At 39.8% G+C, this 6446-nt stretch overlaps 1 long non-coding RNA gene across 2 annotated transcripts in view; it reads left to right on the forward strand.

The window, feature by feature from the left end:
* The window catches only part of LOC132657410 (uncharacterized), a 95376-nt gene that overhangs the window by 55994 nt on the left and 32936 nt on the right, over positions 1–6446 (forward strand). The window lies entirely within an intron of this gene.

The raw sequence follows: 6446 nt of genomic DNA on the forward strand, positions 1-6446 counted from the left end.
GGAGTTCTCCCAAACTCATGTCCATCGAGTCAGTGACACCATCCAGCCATTTCATCCTCTGTTGTTCCCTTCTCCTCCTGCCTCCAATCCCTCCCAGCATCAGAGTATTTTCCAATGAGTCAACTCTTCAGATGAGGTGGCCGAAGTTCTGGAGTTTCAGCTTTAGCATTAGTCCTTCCAAAGAACACCCAGGACTGATCTCCTTTAGAATGGACTGGTTGGATCTCCTTGCAGTCCAAGGAACTCTCAAGAGTCTTCTCCAACACCACAGTTCAAAAGCATCAATTTTTCTGCGCTCAGCTTTCTTCACAGTCCAACTTTCACATCCATACATGACCACTGGAAAAACCATAGCCTTGACTAGGTGGACCTTTGTTGGCAAAGTAATGTCTCTGCTTTTGAATATGCTATCTAGGTTGGTCATTTCCTTCAGTCCTCTAAATCTTTCTTCTGAAATGGATAGCCAGTATAAAGTTTCAAGCCAAAGTGAACTTTTTTTTTCTCACTCACAAATTAATTATGAGAAAATAAGTCCTTTAGCCCAGATGACTGACCAGAGTTAAAGAAGGTGGAAAGCCATGTGTTGGTTGCCAACAGCAATGATAGCAACAGCCTCAACATTTTGTAGGCTTTCCAGGAGAACTCTTGGTCCTTAATCATCAGGATTAAACTTCCGTTGACTTAGAAAGTTTGGGTGTTTGACACTGTATCCCTGAAATCTATCTAATTTGTACCTCTAATAGTCTCTTGGCAATTCTGAAATTTAGACATATTTTCAGATATCGGAACATTTAATGTTAGGGCTTTCTCTTGCAAGGAGAAAAGCTTTTTTTGTTTCTGTGTTTGTTTTCACACCAGGCAGTTTTGAATTAACAACATCCTGCTTTGCAGAGATTACTACGATGCAGTATATCCACAGAACTCAGAAAGGATGCTTTTCATTTCAGTCTGAGATAAATCATTTCCAAACGTGAGGGTCACAAACCCCCAAGGATCCCCAAGGTCCTTGAATCCACCTGCACAGTGATAATGGTCTCAAGTTCAAACAAGCAACATTCCCAAACTATGTTTTCTCTTTTAATGAATATATCTAATATAGCTGCTATATTTAACATAAACTCATTCAAAATAGTTATTAAATATATAGTGTTTTTATTATTATGTATATTTTATATTTCTAGTGTAGTAGTAAAAGTACACATTCCAATACATGGAGTGAGGGAGATCTGTTAAATGTTTCAGTTCTGTGGAGAAGTCCTTGGAACCATTGACTTAGATCATAGTTTACAAGAGTTGGAGGCACCTGAATAATTATGTAGGATTCAGCTTCCTTATCTTACTGATGAGGAAACCAAGGCCCAGAAAATTGAAGAGTCTTGCAGTGTTCCAAAGGTGTGAGTGGTGGTGTTAGGATGTGAGCCCTGTTGTCTTAAGTCCAGGTTCAATGCTAATTCCACCGCAACATGCTGTATTTTAAGATACACAAAGCCAACTGTCTTAACCCAGGCAACTAGAGTTGGTGCAAAGCCTGGATTGGCACCTGGAAATTTTGACTTGTGTAGCTGCACGTTATTGATTTTATCCCTCCTGATAATATCCTCAGAGGTTAAGTTGCAGTAATAGTTCATATTAAATATTAGATGTGATCCTTGCATTCTTTCTGAAGTTCTCACATGTCAAAGAGAAGAGTCACTAGATTTTGTGTGGGTAAGTGGCCTGAAAAGCCAGAATTTTATGAGAAGCCAGCTCTAAACAACTGCTTCTTGTATCCTATTCCCAGTACTAAACTAGGAAATAAACTGGTAGCTCTTTAAGACATAGCAATATAGAAATCTCTTTATTCTTTAGAGTGTAATAATAAATTACTCTTACCTCTTGTGTTATCAGATGCAGAAGGTAGCAGGCTCAAAGCAGAAACTACTGTTGAAAGACAAACAAGAGAATGCAGATTCTTTCATTTTTTTCCATTTAATCACAAAATATTAGTAACTATACTGTGTACGATGTCATCTTAGGACTGTCAGAGAGAGAAATTAAAATTTGGGAAATAGTAGCCATCTCCCTTAAGTGAATGATCATTTTCATCAGGAGTGTAAGACTAGCCAGGAGTTCTTCCATGTATACATACCTTAAAGGCTTTTGAGGAAGGACAGGACAGAGGCATCCCAACTCCACTTTTATAGAGACCGTTTTGCAAACACAGCAGCCACCTCAGCTGTCCCATCTGGGAACCTACTTGGCAAAACCTTTTTTGGCAGTCTCTTTGCACAATATTCACTGACTGTGGCTGTGAATGGATATAATTAGAAATATTTCTTGACACCTATAAATAATTTGACAGAGGATAATCTAGGGTTCTTTGTAAGCATTTGATAGGGATGGGGATTCAGTGCTTCTAAGGCTATTTCTCTAGCTTTGCTGCTGCGTCATTCATCACAGCATTCAAAGCCAGGTTCCCACTATTCTATAAAACTGGTCCAACAGAATGATCTTGACATGAGGAGTTTAGAACTAATGGATTTGTTAGCCCTTAGAGCCATTAAGGAGCTGGGATGAATTTTAGATCTGACAGTATGATTGGAGGCAGTGAGTGAGGGATATTAAAGCAGAAAATTTCTAGCCCAGGTCCGGATCTTGGAAACACTAGTGATGGATTCTTTTCAAGTCTGAGCTCCCAAACATGGAGAAAGTTTAGGCAGATTCTCAGATTAGGCAGTAGTGACAGACCAGTGGGGGAGTCATATAGAATTTAGAGTGGATGTAAACACTTCTGTTCCTTTTCTGGAGGACATGGCTGTCTTCAGTTCACATGTTTTCACTGAGGAAACAACAAGATGCCATGTGACTTCCATGTATGTTTCCACTGAATAATGGAAGGAGACATAAATACACGTTCCTAGTTAACAGACAAATCCTCATGACTATGTGTTGCTCAAATGAGGTGGGTAATACACATTTTTATTGAAGGTGGGAGGAAAGCTATGGTATCCATAAGACTCTCTCTGAATTGAGAACATGAGTGGGCTGTCACGTATGCCCATAGTACAGGTAAATTGGGTTTTGGTGGTTTTGCCATAGGCAGCTGCTGCTGAACATGACAGGAAACCTATCTACTCTGTGCGACTGAGATCTGATGTGATATTTTTGTCTATCATCTGCTAGCTTAAATGACTTATCAGTGTGATTACTGTTTTCAGATGTCCTATTAACTTAGAATTTCTTTTTCATACATTTGCAGATTGAATCTCTTACTGTGTTATTTCTTTAATACACTACTGTGGAAGAGTTGGTCAGCCTGTTCCCTGCCTCCCCTCCCCCAGTCTCCATGGAAATGATTCACTGAAGTCTAGTGACTCACCCAAAATGTTAGTCTTGAAGCCAGAAAGAAGAGACATCTTTTGATTTTTTTCTCAAATTTAAGATTTTCACAACTTATTTATTTTTACTTCTTCTGGACCTTAATATCTAAATGATAGACATAAATGTTATCAAACACATGCACTAGTTTTGGAACTGAAAGATGAAAGAAGAAACTATGGATGAGACCAAGACATATAGGCTGAGTTATACAGGTAGAGCTACTGGGGATTCTCTACCTAAAAGTCACAGCTTTGCCCAGTTGTAGATAGATTGATCATGCAGTTCTTAAAAAGTCTAAAGCAAGGAGTAGGTGGAAGGTGAGGAAGTAGAGTCGGTTTGTCTATATAACACTTTTGAGAATGTGTGTAAAGAAAAGCAGAGAAATGACTCAATAGCTGGAGAAAAAAATAGGGTCAAGGGAGAGTTTACGAAAGGATATAGTAGAGTGGGAGAGATTGGAAATAAAACTGAAGGAAAAGGATAGGCCATTGTAGGAATATTCTAAGTGGGGGGAAGGGATGAGACTCAGAGCCAGGCAGAGGAGAGGGCCCTGAATTGGTGGAGAGCCCTCCACATCAGAAGCTGGTTTTACAGTAAAAATGGGCGGCCTTTTTCATCTGATGACGTTCAGTTTCTTTTTTTCTTTTAATCAGGATGTGAGATCATTTTGTCAGGCAAAGAGGGAAATGGAAATTTGAGGAGAATGGGAAGATTTGAAGTAGAGAGAAATAAGAGTGAGCAAGCTGACTACGTACCTCCCGCACTGAAGGCTTACTGGGGTTAGTGATTGGGAGTTTCTCTGAAGTGTGGAGTAATGAGTTGTTGGATTCATTAGTGTTTTTGCTCTCAAGTGTGACAGGGGATAGGAGATGGCAAGGATGTTTAGGACTCTGTCAGTAGAATAGACAAAAAGCCAAATTATGAATTTTTGCTTAGTTGGGGGAGAAATAAAGATGAAATAGGGTCTGATGGATATGGAAGAAACAAAAGGTCAAAATATTGGAGATGTCAATGGAGTTGAAGAATTGTTATGTTGAGAACAGTCCAACAAGCAAGCTAGAAAATCAGGAGAGAGTTGCTTAATTTGGTGACTTAGAAGATTAGGCATTTTCTAGAGTGAGACTGTGGAAGAGATGGAATGGAGGCAGGAGTTAGTGTATTGGATGAACCATCCATGTGGGCACTGAAGTCTACCAGGAATGTAGTGTGAATTGCATGGAGAGAGGAGAGGTGCCAAAATCTTCAATGAATGAGAAGTCATTGCTGCTAAATCACTTCAGTCGTGTCCAACTCTGTGCGACCCCATAGACAGCAGCCCACCAGGCTCCCCTGTCCCTGGGATTCTCCAGGCAAAAACACTGGAGTGGGTTGGCATTTCCTTCTCCAATGCATGAAAGTGAAAAGTGAAAGTAAAGTCGCTCAGTTGAGTCCAACTCTTAGCGACCCCATGGACTGCAGCCTACCAGGTTCCTCCATCCATGGGAGTTTCCAGGCAAGAGTACTGGAGTGGGGTGCCATTGCCTTCTCCAATGAGAAGTCATTAGGTGTCATCAATAGCTATGTTGAATAGCAGGATAACATGATTCTCAAGGAAGAGCTTTCTGTAAGAGGATAAACAGCAGTGGGGGTCAAGGGGGTTATCAGCTCTAGCTTAGGACTAAGGCATTCTTAAGGCATTAGGGAATAATGGTCAGCTCTTACAAGAGCTTCCAGAGAAGCACTGTTCTTGGTGGGTGGCAGATTTTAGTTCAAGCCAAGAGGTGGAGCATGTTCCAAGAGGCATGAGGAATCTCACGTTTTCTAGGAGAGTCAATATTCACTGAGGTCTCACTAAGACTGGCTGCCATTGTCAGAGCCTGCCTCTCTTTCCTGTTTCTCTGCTTAACATTTGTCCATTTTCCTATTCACTTTTCTCACTAAGTCAGTAGCCAAATGAAATGGCAATGTAAGATTGGAATATTAGGTTGTAACCACTGGCAGAGAATTGAATAATATATTAAGGACTGTTAAAAAATGCTTTATAAAGTATTTTAAAGTGCAACTCGAGGTGTAGCATTAAACAGTTATCTCTAATGATTGGTAGAAAGCAGATGGAGGTTTGTAATACCCCAGAGGGAATCATCCCGAGGAGCTGAGATCCAGAGGGTGCAGTTGAATAACTTAACCTACTGGATAATGTAGTTAAAAACATTTAATTTTGTATTGTTCCTTTTAAATAGGTGTGTAATGTTCTTGTAAGACCTTTGTTGTATATATTCCTAATAGACAAGATAATGCTGTTTAATCTGCTCCCTGCCTGTGAAAAATAAGGGGAAGGCCCATGCTGGCCTCAGCACATGTAAATCTGCAGTAGTAATACCAATTACAGTAATGATAGCAATTGCCGCACTGTAGAGAGGCACAGTGTGGGAACCAAAAATGAAATAATGACAGTAGGAAACCGACTTTTGGGAAATATAAATTGACCTTCTGTTGCTAGTAGAAGTACTAGGAGAAAGCCTTATAAAAAGTACAGAAATTTCCAAAGAGATGGAACTACTGAAATATATTCATTCTTAACAAGTGAGAAGACTCAATAAAACAAACAACAGAACATCTGTAGGTAGCGAAAAAACTACAGTGCCAGAAAATCTATAAAACAGATTTCCCTCTCAAGGGGTCCTAGTCCCAACTTAGTGGATATAAAGTTTGCATTTTAAATACTTTTGCATGTCTATTCCAATTTTTTTTCAACTTTTTTTTTTTTATGTAGGTAATTGCTGTTTTATTTGTTCTCAGTCTTAGGATCAAGGATTTCCTATCGTTTTATGAAGAAGGTCAGTAAATTCACTAAGAGAAATCCTTTTTCCCTGATAACTAGCTGATGCTTTGCCGGCTGCGATTTCCACTCGGCTCGGCATACTCTTGTTTTGAATGTCTAACATCTGCCTCTAGGCTTCACCTGCTCTTCCCACAGGGCCATGTGGTGTTTAGGGCTCTTCTTAACAGGGACTGGCTTGGCTGCTCATTCCATGTTTTATTTTTGGTGACTAAATACTTCTCCGTAAGTTATAAGTAATATGTTTGTTCCTTGTGACACCAAAAGA

This window comes from Ovis aries, chromosome 11 (genome assembly GCF_016772045.2).
Source record: "Ovis aries strain OAR_USU_Benz2616 breed Rambouillet chromosome 11, ARS-UI_Ramb_v3.0, whole genome shotgun sequence".
NCBI classification, from domain to species: Eukaryota; Metazoa; Chordata; class Mammalia; order Artiodactyla; family Bovidae; genus Ovis; species Ovis aries.